Here is an 18,679-nt window from a genome sequence, read left to right as displayed (position 1 = left end):
TCCCTGGGAGAATAGATAGAGCTTGGCTACACTTTGGATGATATTCATATATCCCCCAATTAACTTGACAAATCTCTTCCTATACTTTCTCATGTACTGAAGTAAAGAATACATCTTTAGGTGACACAGCAGTGTCCCAGGATAGGAAGAGTGGGGAAGGAAAGCTAGCATCATCATGATTGAGAATAAGCAAATTTAACAAAGTAGAAAATAAATGGCAAAATATTATTGAAGTCTTAAGAATCAAAGTACACAACTGAATTTCAAAGTAAAATGAAGAAATTCTAAAGGATCTAAAATTGCCACTAAGAGACTTTTCACTATGCATCTTTTTTTTTTTTTTTTTTGAAGTAGGCTCTACACCCAATGTGGGGCTAAAACTCACAACCCCTAGATCAAAGTTTTATGCTCCACTGACTAAGCCGGCGAGGCACCCCCACACTATGTATCTTTTAAGTTACTTAAAATATATTCAAAAAAGTAATAAAATTAAGTTAAAATTTAAATATATTTAGGAAATTACATTTCTGGAATTCTTTAAAGTCTCCCTCTTCCACCCCAAACTTTTAAAAAATTTTACACAGTAAAATTCATTTTTTAGTGTTCAGTTCTAAAAGTTCTTATAGGGGCGCCTGGGTGGCTCGTCATTAAGTGTCTGCCTTCCGCTCAGGTCATGATCCCAGGGTCCCAGGATCAAGCCCCACATCGGGCTCCCTGCTCAGCGGGAAGCCTGCTTCTCCTTCACCCTCTCCCCCTGCTTGTGTTCCCTCTCTTGCTATCTCTCTCTCTGTCAAATAAATAAATAAAATCTTTTAATAAAAAAATAAATAAAAAATAAAAGCTCTTATAAACATACAGTTGTGTAACCACAATCAAGGTACAGAACAGTTCCATCACCCCCCAGAAATCTCCTCATGATATCCCTTTGTAGCAAAACATTCCCTACCCTTAGCCCAAGAAAATCACTGTTCTTCACTGTCCCTATAGTTTAAAGTTTTCTTTCTTTTTTTTTTTTTAAGATTTTATTTATTTATTTATTTGACAGAGAGAGAGAGAGAGACACACAGCAGGAGAGGGAACACAAGCAGGGGGAGTGGAAGAGGGAGAAGCAGGCTTCCCGCGGAGCAGGGAGCCCGATGTGGGGCTCCATCCCAGGACCCCGGGATCATGACCTGGGCTGAAGGCAGATGCTTAACGACTGAGCCACCCAGGCGCCCCTAGTTTAAAGTTTTCTAGAATGTCATATAAATTCAGTATTATAGGGAGGAGTCTTTTGAGTTTGGCTTCTTTCCCTTACCATAATACATATGAGATTCACTTATGTCACTATATATATAAATAGTTCCTTTTTATTGCTAAGTAGTATTCTACTGGGTGAATATACCACAGTTGGTTTATCCATACTGAAGCTGAAGGATATTCAGGTTGTTTCTAGTTTTCCGTTGAGTACAAATAAAGTTGCTATAAATATTCACATACAGGTTTTTATGTCATAGCTTGTCATTCCACTTGGGTAAATACTTAGGTCATATGTTAAGTGCGTGTTTTACTTAGTAAGAAACTAACACAGTGTTTTCCAAAGTTCTAGTGGTTCCACATCCCTGCCAGCCCATAATCTTCTAGTCAGCTTTCTGTTGTTTTTTAGCCATTCTAATGGCATATCTCATTATGATTTTAACTTGCATTTCTCTAATGACTGAGATGCTGAGCACATTCTCACGCACTTACCTGCCATCAATCTATCTTCTCCAGGGGGCGCTTTGGTGGCTCAGTCGGTTAAGCATCTGACATTTCGGCTCAGGTCATGATCTCAGGGTCATGGGATCGAGCCCCACGTTGGGCTCCACACTGCTGAGTGTGGAGCCTGCTTAAGGTTCTCTCTCTCTCCCTCTGCACCTCCCCTACTCGCTCTCTCTCAAAAGGAAAAAAAAAAACTATCTTCTCCAGTAAAGTTATTCAAATCTTTTTTTTCTTTTTAAGATTTATTTACTGGGGTGCCTGGGTGGCTCAAGCAATCATCTGCCTTCAGCTCAGGTCATGATCCCAGTGTCCTGGGATCGAGCCTCACATCAGGCTCCCTGCTCCTCAGGGAGCCTGCTTCTCCCTCTCCCTCTGCCTGCCACTACCCCTGCTTGTGCTTTCTCTGTCAAATAAATAAAACCTTTAAAAATATATAAAGATTTATTTATTTATTTGAGAGAAAGAGAGAGAGAAAGGGAGAAGCAGAGGGAGGGAGAGGATCTCCAGCAGACTTCCCACTGAATGTGGAGCCCGATCTCAGGACCCTGAGATCATGACCTGAGCTGAAGTCAAGAGTTGGAGGCTTAATCAGGGAAATACAAATCAAAACCACAATTAGATACCACCTTACACAAGTTAGAATGGCAAAAATTAACAAGACAGGAAGCAACAAATGTTGGCGAGGACGTGGAGAAAGGGGAACCCTCTTACACTGTTGATGGGAACGCAGGCTGGTACAGCCACTCCGGAAAACAGTATGGAGGTTCCTCAAGATGTTAAAAATAGAGCTACCCTACGACCCAACAATTGCACTACTAGGTATTTATCCCAAAGATACAGATGTAGTGAAAAGAAGGGGCACCTGCACCCCAATGTTCATAGCAGCAATGTTCACAATAGCCAAACTGTGGAAGGAGGAGATGTCCTTCAACAGATGAATGGGTAAAGAAGATGTGGTTCGTATACACAATGGAATATTACTCAGCCATCAGAAAGGATGAATACCCACCATTTGCATCGACATGGATGGAACTGAAAAGGATTATGCTAAGTGAAATAAACAGAGAAAGACAACTATCATATGGTTTCACTCATATGTGGAACACAAGGAATTGCTCCAAGAACCAGAGGGGAAGGGAGGGAAAACTGAATGGGAAGAAATCAGAGAGGGAGACAAAACATGAGAAACTCTGGACTGCAGGAAACAAACTGAGGGTTGGGGAGGGGAGCGGGGAGATGGGTACTGACAAGGGCACGTGTTGTGATGAGCACTGGGTGTTAAACACAACTAATGAATCATTGAACACTACATCAAAAACTAATGATGTACTAGATGTTGGCTAACTGAACATAATAAAAAATAAAATTAAAAAAAAAGAGGAGTTGGAGGCTTAACTGACTGAGCCACCCAGACGCCCCCATTCAAATCTTTCACTCATTTTTTTTTTTTTTTATGATGCTGTTTGCTTCTTGATGAGCTTTGAGCTCTTTATAAGTTCTAGTTATGGGTCTATGCATGTCTGATATATGACTTGCAAATATTTTCTCCCAATCTGTGTCTTATCTTTTTTTTTTTAAGTAAGCTCCATGCCCAACGTGGGGCTCAAACTCACGACCCTGAGATCAAGAGTCACATGCTCTACCAACTGAGCCAGTCAGGTACCCTGTCTCTTGTCTTTTCATTCACTTAACAGTATATTTTGCACAGCAAAAGTTTTAAATTTTGATGAAGCCCAGTTTATCAATTCCTTTTTTAGTTTTATGGATCTGTTTTCGGTGTTGCATCTAAGACCTCTTTACCTAACTCAAGGTAACAAAGATTTTCTCCTGTTTTATTTCAAATATTTTATACTTTTCCATTTTACATTTAGGTCTGTGATCGATTTTGAGTTAATTTTTACAAACAGTATGAAGTATAGGTTGAGGTACATTTTTTCTTTTTTTTTTACTTAAAGATATCCAGTTGTTCCAACAACTCACTGTTGAGAAGAACTCTATCTTTTCTCCTTTGACTTGCCTTTGCACCTCTGTCAGAAATCAAATGGCTATATTTAATAGTGTGGGTCTATTTCTGGACTTTCTATTTTGTTCACTGATCTGTCAAACTATCCTTTCGCCAATATCACACTGTCTTGGGGTGCCTGGGTGGCTCAGTCATTAAGCGTCTGCCTTCGGCTCAGGTCATGGTCCCAGGGTCCTGGGATCAAGCCCCGCATCGGGCTCCCTGCTCCACGAGAAGCCTGCTTCTCCCTCTCCCACTCCCCCTGCTTGTGTTCCCTCTCTCACTGTGTCTCTCTCTGTCAAATAAATAAAATCTTTAAATATATATATATATATATACCACACTGTCTTGATTATCGTACCTCTTTAGTAAGTCTTGAAATCAGGCAGTATGAATCTTCCAACTTTGTTGTCCTTTTTCAAAATTGTTTTGGCTATCTTGGTCCCTCTGCCTTTCTATATAAATTTTACAATCAGCTGCCAAAGACTTTTTTAAAACATCCGCAAAAGTGTATTTTAGGTGGGAACAGGCTGCCTAGGATTACTTTAACAAAGATGATGGTGGTATTGTAAAGGTTGGAAATCTTATGTTTATTTTTTAAGGTTCTGATTTTTTACTTGCACAGCTGCTCTGGGATTTCCTAAGTTGTGCAGAAGGAAAGAAAAATACTCTGTATAGGAGTGCCTGGCTGGCTGAGTCCGTGGAGCATGTGACTCTTGATTTTAGGGTTGTGAGTTCGAGCCCCATGTTGGGTGTAGAGATGACTTATGATAAAACCTTAAAAAAAAAAATACATCTTTAAAATAAATAAATAGGAAAAATAAATAAATAAATAGGGGCACCTGGGTGGCTCAGTCAGTTACGCATCTGCCTTTGGCTCAGGTCATGATCCCAGGGTCCTGGGATCAAGCCCCGCAGCGGGCCCCCTGCTCAGCAGGGAATCTGTTTCTTCCTCTCCTTCCCGCTCGTGCTCTCTCTCCCTATCTCTGTCTCTCTCAAATAAATAAATAAAATATTTTAAAAAATAAATATTTTAGGGCACCTGGATGGCTCAGTTGGTTAAGTGACTGCCTTTGGCTCAGGTCACGGTCCTGAGAGTCCTGGGATCGAGTCCCACATCGGGCTCCCGGCTCGGCGGGGAGCCTGCTTCTCCCTCTGACCCTCTCCCCTCTCATGCTGTTTCTCTCTCTCTCAAATAAATAAATAAAATCTTTAAAAATAAATAAATAAATAAATATTTTAAAAAACAAAACATAATATATATTATATATATTACTATACATTATATATAAATGTATTTATAATATATATATTATATGGTACAATAAAGTTGAAAACCCAATTTTCCTAAAAGACATGCTATTTATTTCAAATAGTGAAAATAAAAATGTTAAACTTGTGGGGTTTTTTCTTTTTTGTTAAAGCTTTTATTTATTTGACAGAGAGAGGGCGAGAGAGCACAAGCAGCAGGAGTGGCAGAAGGAGAGGGTGAAGCAGGCCCCCTGCTGAGCAGGGAGCCCGATGCAGGGCTTGAGCCCAGGACCCCGGGATCATGACCTGAGCCAAAGGCAGATGCTTAACTGACTGAGCCACCCAGGAGCCCTAACCCCTTGTGTTTTGTTTTGTTTTTGTTTTTTTCAAAGATTTTATTTATTTATTAGAGAGAGAGCATGAGTGCACAAGCAGGGGGACGGGCAGAGGGGGAGAGAGAGAATCCTCAAGCAGACACCACCTTGTGTACAAAGCCTGATGCAGGGCTTGATCCCAGGACCCTAAGATCGTGACCTGAGCCAAAGTCAGAGGCTTAACCAACTGAGCCACCCAGGTACCCCAAACTTCTTGTGTTTTACAAACAATGGTCCCTCTGCTGTCAGTAAGCTTCCCTCATTCCTCATCTAATTCCTACTCATCCTTCAGGTCTTACCTTGGACATTCCTCCATCCACAAGCCTTTCTTGATCCCCCAAATATGGGTTAAAGGTTAACATGTTTCCACTGCACCCTGAGGTCCTCTAATATCACTCTTAATACACTGTATTCTATAACTGATAGTTAACTTTGTTTCTCCCATCAGGACATAAACCCTGGGTAGGCAGGAGTTAACTACACTAGCTACTTCTTAGCTCCTAGCACAGAGTGGGCAATGCATAAATCTTTGTTTTGAATGACCTGTTGCTTTGAAAGACAGCAAGAAAAGGAATAAAGCTGAAAAAGGGCTATCTGACTTTGCAGACATACTGTAAAAGGAGTGATAGCAGCTTTTAAAAGAGATTTTCAATAAATACATGAAGAAATGGAGGAGACATACAGATTAAAAGCTAAACAGTAGATATAAGAAAACCATAATGTATGGACCTTATTTGGATAGTTTCAAAAAACAGTTGAAAAATTATTGGTATGAAGGGGGAAAAGTGAAAACCAACTGCATAATTGATGATATTAAGAAATGCTTGTTAGGGGCACCTGGCTGGCTCAGTTGGTAAGAGCGTGCAACTCTTGATCTCAGGGTTGTATGTTCTAGCCCCACATTGTGTGTAGAGATTACTTAAAAATAAAATCTTGGGGTGCCTGGATGGCTCAGTCAGTTAAGTGTCTGTTAGTTTTGGCTCAGGTCATGATCTCAGGGTCCTGGGATCAAGCCCCGCGATGGGCTATGGGCTCTGCACTCAGCAAGGAGACGGCTAGAGATTATCTCCCTCTCCCTCTGCTCCTCCTGCTGCTCAGAGGTGCACTCTCTCTCAAATAAATAAACAAAATCTTTAAAATAAATAAACAATAAAACCTTTTAAAAAGTGCTTGTTGGGGCGCCTGGGTGGCCCAGCCAGTTAAGCATCTGCCTTCGGCTCAGGTAGTGATCCGGGGATTCTGGGATTGGCCTGCATCGGGCTCCTTGCTCAGCAGGGAGCCTGCTTCTCCCTCTCTCCCTGCTTGTGCTCTCTTTCTATCTCTGTCAAATAAATAAATAAAATCTTTAAAAAAATAAAAAATGCTTGTTAATTTTTTGTGGGATTTTTCTTTTAGTACTTACCTTTTACAGATATATACAGAAATATTTATTAATTTATGAATCTGGGATTTAAAAATACCTAGGGTGGGTTAGTGGGTAGGATCAACATAGGTAAGACAAGATTGGCACGAGTTGACAATTACTGTAGCAGAGTGATAGGGATTCATTATATTGATGTCTACCCTTGCATTTATTTGAAATTTTCCATACTAAAGAGGTAAAAAAGAAAACCTATTAGAGAATTAATTTTCTCTTCAACCTTAAATTCCCAAGGAAAGGGAGAAAAGGAGAAATATGGGGAGTTAAGCCTTGAATCAAGTTGAGACCCTAGGGATGTCTGCAACTCCCAGCATTTGATTCTCCTGTCAAAGCCAGAAATCCTGTTTAATGTCAATATTAAAATGTTTAGCTAAAATCAACCAACAACTTTATATACTCTGCATATTTCTTCCTTTCATAAAACATGTTTCTGCTTTTATTTCAAAATCATAAACTACAAAAAAAGCACCTAAATCATACCAAATTGTCCTTCCAGAAAGCAACAACAGATGTGTATCTTTCACTTACCATCAGGTATATTTATTTCAGTGTTTTCAGTTCTTATATAGCTGGTGAAAAAGCTATGGGGTAGCAGACAACTAGACAGTTAGTTGGCTTGAGTTCCTAATCCCAACTCTGAACTAACATGGCACTGGTTCAAAATTGTCCTGTGGTCTTCAAACCAAATCTGCTGAGGGTCTAGTTCATAAAAACCATCTAGTTTCTAATCAGAGGCATTCAATGGAATAGATTCTTTTTCCCTTCACATTTATAATAGAACTGATGTTAGAAAAGGCAGTTTTCGGAGCACCTGGCTTGCTCAGTCAGTAGAGCATGTGACTATTGATCTCAGGGTCCTTGAGTTCAAGCTCCACATTGGGTGTGGAGCCTAAAAAAAAAAGCGGGGGCCTGGGTGGCTCAGTTGGTTAAGCATTTGCCTGCTCAGGTCATGATCTCAGGGTCCTGGGATCAAGCCCCGCATCGGGCTCCCTGCTCAGTGGGGAGTCTGCTTCTCCCTCTCCCACTGCCTGCAGCTCCCTCTGCTTGTGTTCTCGCTCGCTCTCTCTCAAATAAATAAATAAAACCTTAAAAAGAAAGAAAGAAAGAAAGAGGAAAGGAAAAGGAAAAGAAAAAGAAAATTTCACTGGGGAGCTCAGTTGGTAGAGCATGCAACTCAATCTCAGGGTCATGAATTCAAGCCCATGTTGGGTGGGTGTAGAAATTACATAAATGAATAAACAAAAAGCTTTAAAAAAAAATGGAAAAATGGGACGCCTGGGTGGCTCAGTTGGTTAAGCATCTGCCTTCAGCTCAGGTCATGATGCCAGAACCCTGGGATCAAGCCCTGTGTCGGGCTCCCTGCTCAACAGGGAGCCTGCTTCTCCCTCTGCCTCTCCTCTCTGCTTGTGCGTGTATGTGCGCTCTCTCAAATAAATAAATACATTATTTCAGTGTTTTCAGTTCTTGTATAACTGGTGAAAAAGCAGAAGGAGAGGGAAAAGCAAATCCCCCAACTAAGCAGGGAGCCCGACGTGGGGCTTGATCCCAGGACTCTGAGATCATGACCTGAGCTGAAGGCAGACACTTAGCCAACTGAGCCACCCAGGTACCCCAAAGCTTTTTTAAAAGAAAAGAAAGAAAGAAAGAAAAAGAAAAATAAGGAAAAGTATTAGCACTATATGAATTACTACTATAGAGAAGATAATTAGTACCACATTCCCATAAAGCCAATCCCTCCAGATGATGTGAATGAACATATAAAGCAACTGGAACACAGACTCACAGGGTAATCACACTGACTTTAACTCTTACTTATACTCTAATGATTTCTAGATCTGTATCTCCACTCTAAACTTTTCTACTAAACTCAAGACCCAAATATCCAGAAGCCTACTGGATTTTCCTGACACCTCAAATCTAATATACCAAAATCAAACTCATTTTCCCTCAAATATAACACCGTCTTATCCCTGTATTCCCTACCTTGGTTAATGACATCACCATCCACTTAGTCGCCCAAGCAAACAATTTCAAATTCATCTTTGACCAACTCCTTCTCCCTTACACACTCCCCAACATAAAGTCAGTAAGATCCTTCTGGTCAGTCTCCTAAAAAACTCTTTAACCTGTCTAGAGTTCCACCGTTAATACTGTAATTGAGACCTTCAGTATCTCTAAAGTGATCATCACACCAGTCTCATAACCAACTGGTATCCCTGCAGCCAATTTCACCCTTGAAAATCTAACTTCCACAAATCCAACAGTGTTACTTTTTTTTTTTTTTTTTTAAGATCTTATTTATTTATTTGACAGAGAGAGACACAGCGATAGAGGGAACACAAGCAGGGGGAGTGGGAGAGGGAGAAGCAGGCTTCCCGCGGAGCAGGGAGCCCACGCTTGATCCCAGTACCCTGGGATCATGACCAGAGCCAAAGGCAGACGTTCAACAACCAAGCCACCCAGGCTCCCCAGTGTTACTTTTCTTTTTCTTTCTTTTTTTTTTTTTAATTTTTTATTTATTTGACACAGAGAGACAGTGAGAGAGGGAACACAAGCAGGGGAAGCAGGAGAGGGAGAGGGACAAGCAGGCTCCGCACTGAGCAGGGAGCCCGAAGAGGGGCTCTATCCCAGGACCCTGGGACCATGACCTGAGCTGAAGGCAGATGCTTAACAACTGAGCCACCCAGGTGCCCCCCAGTGTTACTTTTCTTAAACATGTTCCTTACCTGGCTTAAAACTCTCCCATGACTCCCTCGTATCTATAAAATAAAATTCAGACCCCTAACCAAGGCCATCCTCAATTGGGCTCCAACTCTTCTTCCACTTCACTTCCTTCCATTCCTTCCTCATGCCCCATAATCTAGCCACATTAAACCACTGGCCCACCGGTCCATACTCATATACCTCTGTACCCTTGTGCAAGCTGTTCTCTGTATTTGAAACACTATCATCTCTAATCCTTTTTTGTTGAAGCAGCCAAATTGTATTCATTCTTTAAAACTCAACTGGCTTGGTCTGTTGAGCGTCCGACTCTTGGTTTTGGCTCAGGTCATGATAGGGTCATGAGATCGAGCCCCAAATTGGGCTCCCGGCTCAGCAGAGAGTCGGCTTGAGAGTCTCTCTCCCTCTCCCTCTGCCCCTTCCCCACTGCATGCTTTCTCTCTAAAATAAATAAATAACTCCTTTTAAAAATTTTAAAAAAAAACACATTAAAATCTTTGAAAAAATGTGCACTCTTTAGGGGCAGCTGGCTGGCTCAGTTGGTAGAGTATGCGACTTTTTTTTTTTTTTTGACACAGAGAGAGAGAGTACAAGCAGGGGGAGCGGCAGGCAGAGAGAGAGGGAGAAGCAGGCTCCCTGCTGGGAGCCCGATGTGGGGCTCGATCCCAGGACCCTGGGATCATGACCTGAGCCAAAGGCAGACGCTTAACCATCTGAGCCACCCAGGTGCCCCGAGCATGACACCACACAAAGCCATGCTTATTCTATTTCTAGTTTTTCATATTTTTCCCTACTAGCTTCAGGGTTAGTTGCCAGAAAATTAGTAACTAAATCTTATAAACCACTCCTTAAATGACCTATATTTTCCCATGAAACAGTACAATACAATGCTATACTAAACCACTGTTTTATAATTGAACCTTAAATCTGGTAACTTACTACTCTCCTTGTATTAAATACATTCTTAGGGATGCCTGGGTAACTCAGTTAAGTGTACGACTCTTGGTCTTAGCTCAGGTCTTGATCTCAGGGTCGTGAGTTTAAGCCCCACATTGGGCTCCACACTGGGCATGGAGCCTACTTAAAAAATAAATAAATAAATGCATTTTTAGGGGCACCTAGCTGGCTCAGTTGGAAGGGCATGTGACTCCTGATCTTGGGGTCATGAGTTTGAGCCCCATGTTGGGTACAGAGATTAAATAACTGAAACTTTAAAAAATAAAAATAAATGCATTTCTTAAAAGATTTTATTTAATTATTTGAGAGAGAGAGAGAGCGCGAGCACAAGCAGGGGGGGAGGGGTAGAGAAAGAAGCAGACTCCCCGCTGAGCAAGGGAGCCCGACTCAGGGCTCAGTCCCAGGGCCCTGGGATCATGACCTGAGCCAAAGGCAGATGCTTAACCGACTGAGCCACCCAGGCGCCCCTAAATGTATTTTTAAAAAAGAAAATTTAGCATTTTTCCTCTTGAGTTGTATTTCCTGTCACTCTTAAGTTACAAAGCTCTAAAAGGGACATAATCAAGACCTTGATACGCAGTGAAAAGACAGAAATAGATATTAAACACTTCTCTGCTGAAAAAGCATTCACCTCTCACCATGAGTACAGTGACTTCACACTTCTCCGCACTCTGGTCAGCTGTGAAGCTTCAATCCTTCCCCTGGCCACTTTGCTTCTCACACTACTCTCACTTCCCACTTTATTATATTAGTATCATCTTTTTAGAGTTGCTATTACATTTTAGGAGTTGAAATCCAAGACTTAGGCTCATGTCTCTTCTGAAAATGTTCCAAGCTTCCTGTCCTGCTCTGCTGTATTATACAATGTTACTTGGCCGAAGTCTTAGCTCATTTCCTCCTCACTCTTGTCCTGATGTGGTGGTACACATTGATAATGCCCTCTCCCTTCCCATTTTCAGACTTTACTGTCTGCTTGGAATGCCCTATCTTCCTTCTCCATCTGTGAGGGTATATCACGCAGGTTATGCAAGGGGCCTTTACTGACAATACCTGTACCCAGCCTTCCGTCAACTCTCACAACAAGCTGTACCTCCCTCTAGTAGAGAACTTACTGTATTTCATCAATAAGACATACTTTCCTTCCCACATTTCTCTAAAAACAGGATATACCTTACAACTGATGGCATGCCAGTCTCATTAGCAGCATTTCTTTTTTCTTTCTTGTTAAAGTAATTGTGAGCCTTACAATCATTGGCACCACAGATTTGATTAAATAAGGTATTACAGGGGCACCTGGGTGGCTCAGTCGTTAAACGTCTGCCTTCGGCTCAGGTCATGATGCCAGGGTCCTGGGATCGAGCCCCACATCGGGCTCCCTGCTCTGCGGGAAGCCTGCTTCTCCCTCTCCCGCTCCCCCTGCTTGTGTTCCCTCTCTCGCTGTCTCTCTCTCTGTCAAATAAATTAAAAAAAAAAAAATCTTAAAAAAAAAAGGTATTACATTCTATAATAATTACCATATATACTTCTGTTGCCTCTGCTGAACTGTGAACTGAGAGGGCAGGGGCTACATTATAAACATCTCTGACCAGCATAAATCTGGGCACAAAAAGAGTGTCACCCAACAACACTAGTTGGATAGTACTTATTTAGCATTTACTAAGTATTAAGTACTATCCTAAACATTTTACATATACTAACACATTTAACCCTCACAACAACCCGTGCAGTAAGTACAGTTATTATAGATGAAGAAACTGAGGTAAAGAAACATAGGTAAGCTCATTCAAAGATACACAAAGTTGCAGAAGATTTGAACTCATGTTTGCTGATTATGATTTATATTTTTGGTCATCATCTTTCCATTCAGCAAATATTTTTTTTAAGATTTATTTATTTTGGGGCACCTGGGTGGCTCAGTCGTTAAGCATCTGCCTTCTGCTCAGGTCATGATCCCAGGGTCCTGGGATCAAGCCTCACATCGGGCTCCCTGCTTGGCGGGAAGTCTGCTTCTCCATCTCCCACTCCCCCTGCTTGTGTTCCCTCTCTCGCTGCGTCTCTCTCTGTCAAATAAATAAAATCTTTAAAAAATAAAAAAAATAATAAAGATTTATTTATTCAGAGAGAGACAGAGCACAGAGGAGAGAGCCGGGGGAGGGGCAAAGGGAAAGGGAAAGAATCTCAAGCAGACTCCCCATTGAGTACCGGCCACACAGGGGGCTCGATCTCACAACCTTGAGATCATGACCTGAGCAGAAATCAAAAGTCAGGCACTTAACTGACCAAGCCACCCAGGCGCCCCCCTCATTCAGCAAATATTAATAAGCAATTACTCTAGGGCAGCTATGCACTCTGCTAAAACACTGGTAAGCAAAACCTGGTCCTCAGGAGGCTACTCTGAATCATATACACACTCTTGAATACTTCACCCTCCAAACAACAGAATAACCTACAAATTCACTAAGTTAATCTGCTTCCCTCCTTACTTTTTAACATCTTCCCATACAGCCCTCCCTTTAAAGTTTTTATCGCTCTATCAAGAACCAAACAACTGACAAAAAACAAACAACAACAACAACGAAAAAAACCTTTGTGCTCAATTATCAGCAGCTGTGAAAATATCACAAAAGACAGTTAAGGAATGGGTGACAAGATCAAAAGGGCTCTAAAGGAACAAAGACTCTGTTCACAAGCAAATATTCAAAGTAAAAAAGAGAGAGAGGTAAAAACACTATAATTTTGTTTTTATTTTTTAGCACCATAATTTTGTTTTTAAATACACTGTTTTTAAAAAGTTTTCCCCTGGGGCACCTGCGTGGCTCAGGTGGTTAAGGGTCCAACGCTTGATCAAGCCCTGAGTTGGGCTCCACGCTGGGTGTGGAGCCTACCGAATAACTAAACAAGCAAACAAACAAATAAATAAACAAACAGTTTTCCCCTGAGGCATGAGATGCTTTTTAAAAATTTTTAATTTTGGGGCACCTGGGTGGCTCCGCCAGTTAAGTGTCTGCCTTTGGCTCAGGTCATGATCCCAGGGTCCTGGGATCGAGCCCCACATCAGGCTCCCTGCTCCGCAAGGAGTCTGCTTCTCCCTCTCCTTCTGTCACACTCTCTCTCAAGTAAATAAATAAAATCTTAAAAAATTTTTTTTTTAATTTTATCAGAATGGGGCACCTGGGTGGCTCAGTCGGTTAAGTTTCTGCCTTCGGCTCAGGTCACGATCCCAGGGTTCTGGGGTCAAGCTCTGCTGAGAAGAGAGCCTGCTTCTCCCTCTCCTCCCTGCTACTGCTCTCTCTCGCTATCTCTGACTCTCTCCCTCCAATAAATAAATAATAAATTTTTAAAACCAGAATAAAAATGAGGTAGCAACCATTAATTCCTTTTATTTTAGCAATTGCTATCTCAGAGATTCATGAGAAGTCCTTACGTCCCCACTTTGTTTTTATTGTTAAATATTTTTTTAAAGATTTATTTATTTATTTTGTGGCACCTAGGTGGCTCAGTCAAACGTCTGCCTTCGGCTTGGGTCATGATCCCAGGGTCCTGGGATCAAGCTCTGCATCGTGCTCCCCGCTCAGCGGGGAGCCTGCTTCTCCCTCTCCCTCTGCTGCTCCCCCTGCTTGTGCTCTCTCACTCTCTATCAAATAAATAATTAAAATTTTTAAAAAATAATAAAAAATAGAAAAACAAGGATTTATATATTTATTTGAGAGAGAGCGCACAAGCACAAGCAGGAAGGGGAGAGGGAGAGAAAGCATCCCAAGCAAACTCCCCGTTGAGCACAGTGCAGGGTTCGATCTTAGGACCCTGAGATCATGACCTGAGCTGAAACCAAGAGTCAGACCCTTATCAGACTGTGCCACCCAGGCACCCTTTACATCCCCACTTTAGACAGATTGCTCACACAACAGGTAATCAAAGCACTGACCATACCCTTTCTCTCCCCCAGGGGAAGACTCTCCATTTGGTAACAGTCATCTACTACATAAAAATAACCACAAATAGGAAAAAGAATAGAGAGAAGGACAGGAAATTCTCATCACAGCTGAACAAACCTCTATCATTTTAACATAACACAGACTGCATTATGGACTTGTCTGAACCAATGGAAATTTCCAGTAGAGGGAAAAATACATTACCAAAATTAAAAATAAATGCCCAATTATTAAAATAAAATAGGACAGCTAGACCAGCTCTAACATTTTATACCTCTACTTCATTTTCTGTGTGGAAGTCAAAACAGAATAAATTTGTATTCTGTAAATGACCTATGACAAGAGTAACAAGTGCTTTCTTTTTAAAACTACCCTCTAAAAAAAAAAAAAAAGAATAATCAGTGTTATGGATACTTATTGGGAGAGCCAAGGAACTAGAGCAAAAAATTAAAAATAATGTATCACTGTGCATTTCCAGGAAAGAGAGGTAAAACACGTTTTACCAGATGGAGAAGTTAAAGACAACTAGGATTCATTTCCCCCATTCCTATAAAATAATTCACTGTTCTTATCTGTGAATCTTCAAGGATCTAGTACAGCCACTCCCTACCTTTGCTCAGATGAAAGACAAATCACTCACTAATTTCCAAAAGGCCTCGCCATTTCAAGCTTTCAATCAATCTTTATAGCCAGCAAAGCTGAAGCATCTGTCTCCTTCTGTCCTTTTGAAAGAAGTTTCACCTCTTTCAAAAGCTGTGGCTAGAAAGCCATTTTCTCTCTAGAAGCACACGGTTTAACTCTGTCCTCTGCTTTGTCTACCCTAAATAACAACAAGAACAACAACAAAGCCTCAGGAGTGCTTCTTCAGCCTCTCAGAAAAGAACCAGCCACCTCTTGGGCTCTTGCACAGCTGCTTCTGTCTTTCTCTGAGACACTCCACCCTGGAGGTTCCACAGGCAGGGTAACAAAAACTGGAGCTGAAAAGCTGCTATATGCTTATCTGACCTCCAAAAGAGAGACAGGGCCCTAGGGCAACCAGAAACGCCCTTGCAAAAGAAAACTTTTTTACAATTTAAAAATAAATTGTATTTGCACATCCCTCATTGTGCAGCCCTTCCAGCTTGTTTCAAACTAGTTTTCTCGACTCATAATAAAGCACACTAGTACCAACTGTGTTACAAGGAACGTAAGTGAGCTATGTTCTGAAACCATTTAACAGATTGGCCCTCCATTCTCTATTTCCTTCCTCTTGAGTAGGAGCTACACACCATTTGTAAAAATGCCCAAGAGTATGGTATTTTTCCTACACAAGTCTGATGGCTAATTAGTCACATCACAAACTGGTATTTTTGCACATGATCTACCGTGCCTACGTAGAACGCACATATGTGCCTACCGAGGTTTTACAAACAATATGCTTCGCCTTGACAAAGAAATCTATCATTCTACTAATAACGATAAGGTCGAAAATCCAGTAATATTGTTGGTGATACAATACCATCGGCATAGTACCTACAATTTACAGTTTTCATCAGCAATCTCAATCACATACATGATGCTTCCAATAGCCCACTGAAGCATTGCATCTTTCAGAGGTTCAGAAAGGTTAAGTGGGACCTGCCCAAGGTTATCTATCAGCTTTATCAATGGTGGACGTGGTTTCGAACCTGTCAGACTCTAAGCCCTAGCTTTTTTTCCCTAGATCCCTCCCAGCTTTAAACAGAGGGCTCCTGACTCCCGTCCTCCGCCCAGAAAAGCCCGTGACTCCGGGCGACCGGCCCTTCCCTGCCTGGATCAGAGTTAGCTTCTTCAGCTCCAGCAGGGCTTTCATCCTCCACCACCCTCCCCCCGCGACCATTCTCTGAAAGAAGCGGAAAGGGAGAGGCGACCGAAAGCTCCTGGGGGAAGGGACGATGACAAACCGGGAAGCGCGGGACACTGCCCCTGCCGTGGGCTCCTTCCCTCCGTCAAGCTGTCCAGCCCTGGCGCGGGCGATCCGGCCACCTATGCCCCAAATTCTCCCATCATCACCTCAAACTGTCCCTCCCCCACGCCCCTTCGCCGCCGACAGGCAGAGCCCCCCCCCCCCAGGTCGAGGTATCCTTCCACCAGGCCACCCCTCTTCTCTCCCGCCGCCCACCCCTCGTCCACCATCACTCACTGTCGGTGACTGGGCCCGGCCCTCATGGCTGCTCCGTTGCCGCCCGCCGCCGCCACCGCTGCTCCACGCCCCGGCCCCTCAGTAGCCGCCGCCGCCGCCGTCGGGACTCGCCGGGAGCCGCTCATGCGCCTGCGCAACCTGGAGTGCCGGGGCCCTCTACGGACGCCCGCGCCTGCGCAGCCCGCGCCGAGGCGTCTTCTTCAGTGCCTGATGCCCTGGACCCTACGGTCTCAGGTGGACATGGCCGCTGGCTTGGAGGCGTGGTTAGGCTTACAGGCTTTGGCGGCTGACCCAGGTCCAAGGCCTCTGGATTACCTTGTCTAGGTTACTAAACCCTTGGACCACGATGCCCATAAGGAGCCATAGACATAATGACACTTTTAAGATTCTGGCTCCTACTTACTCTTGAAGGCCTGAATGCAGATGCTCTGAGGTGACTGATAATGAACTTCAGATTTCTTTCAAGAAGACGGTCACATCTAGAATGCATTGCGGCTAACTGTGTAAGAGGCAACTTTGACATCCCAGAATACACTACTGGCCAGGAGGTGCTCAGAAGCCCCGAGGATCTTGTCAAGGCGGTGACTGCGCTTAAACTTCTTTGGGACACGGCTAAGTTCAGTCTGTTTATCAAGCGCATACTGTTTACCGGACAAAAATGTTCTAGGCATCTCATATGTGCCATCGAGGGACTTGCAGGCTAATAGTCCCCTACTTTCCAGCTCTCACTATGAAGCCTGGCCCTTGTGCAAACTGGTTAACAAAAACTAGACCTTTAGCCCATGGAGACCCAACCATCAGTTCCTAGACCATTGTGCGGCCTTGGCATAGCCAAACAAAAGACTAGGCTTAATTGAGTCTTGGAAATCCAGTACACACTTGACAGCTGAGGGCAGTGCACTTAAGTAGAAGGGAAGAGGAGACACAGGACTAAACTCTCTCCTTATTACCATGACCCCCATTCCATCTCCAGCCCAGTCTCCCTCTACGGTTCAGAGTTTGGAGAGATAGGGACAAAATATAATGTAAGGCAAATGAAAATCAAGGAGAAGTGGAGGGGGAGCAGTTCTATTCTTTCTGTGAAAGGTGTTAAATTCTTTGTACTTCTAGAGAAAGAAAAACTACTCCTGATCCCAGGATCTGATATGAATGTTTCAATTCCTAATCTAAGACTAAGGAAATTTTTCCCTCATTTTGGAAAGAAGCAAGAATAGGCCCTACAGTAAATTTGAGAATGTTGAAAATGGAGTGTCACTAATATTACTAATTACAAATTACTAATTAAAAATGCAGGGGCGGGGTGCCTGGGTGGTTCAGATGGTTGGGCGTCTGCCTTCAGCTCAGGTCATGATCCCAGCGTCCTGGGATCGAGCCCCGCATCGGGCTCCGTGCTCGGCGGGAAGCCTGCTTCTCCCTCTCCTACTCCCCCTGCTTGTGTTCCCTCTCTCTCTGTCTCTATGTCAAAAAAAAAAAAAAATGCAGGGGCGCCTGGGTGGCTCAGTCATTAAGTGTCTGCCTTCGGCTCAGGTCATGATCCCAGGGTCCTGGGATCGAGCCCCACATCGGGCTCCTTGCTCAGTGGGAAGCCTGCTTCTCCCTCTCCCTCTCCCCCTGCTTGTGTTCCCTCTCTAGATATGTCTCTTTCTGTCAAATAAATAAATAAATAAAAATCTTTTAAAAAATGCATATGGGGCGCCAGGGTAGTACAGTCAATTAAGCATCTGACTCTTGGTTTTGGCTCAGGTGGTGATCTCAGGATCGTGAGATCGAGCCCCACATGGGGCTCCACGCTCAGCACAGAGTCAGCTTGAGATTCTCTTCCCTCTCCCTCTGCCCCTCCTGCTTGTTCTCCTCTCTCTTTCTCTCTCTCTCTAAAAGAAATAAATCTCAGGCGCCTGGGTGGCTCAGTCGGTTAAGCGTCTGCCTTCAGCTCAGGTAATGATCCCAGGGTCCTGGGATCGAGTCCTGCATCGGGCTCCCTGCTCAGCAGGGAGTCTACTTCTCCCTCTGCCTGCTGCTCCCCCTGCTTGTGCTCTCTCTGTGTCAAATAAATAAATATTTTTTTTAAAAGTTTAAAAAAAGAAATCTTTTAAAAATGCATATAATGGAATTCTCAAGTCA

General features: G+C 43.0%; 1 protein-coding gene across 3 annotated transcripts in view; it reads right to left on the bottom strand.

The window, feature by feature from the left end:
* FAM222B (family with sequence similarity 222 member B) overlaps nucleotides 1-16,697 on the bottom strand; it is a 75,674-nt gene extending 58,977 nt beyond the window's left edge. Inside the window, exon 1 of one of the 3 annotated variants that reach the window (XM_036122066.2) lies at nucleotides 16,559-16,697. The gene's annotated coding sequence lies outside the window, so the exon portion shown is untranslated. Of the gene's footprint in view, nucleotides 1-16,319; nucleotides 16,340-16,558 lie in introns of those variants that run through there. The other 2 variants (XM_036122069.2, XM_036122068.2) reach the window with 2 other exon arrangements.
* Nucleotides 16,698-18,679: the final 1,982 nt, after the last annotated feature.

Source organism: Halichoerus grypus, chromosome 2 (genome assembly GCF_964656455.1).
Source record: "Halichoerus grypus chromosome 2, mHalGry1.hap1.1, whole genome shotgun sequence".
Classification (NCBI taxonomy): Eukaryota; Metazoa; Chordata; class Mammalia; order Carnivora; family Phocidae; genus Halichoerus; species Halichoerus grypus.
Note: the sequence above shows the minus strand (reverse complement) of the source record. Positions and strands in the feature narration are given on the sequence as shown.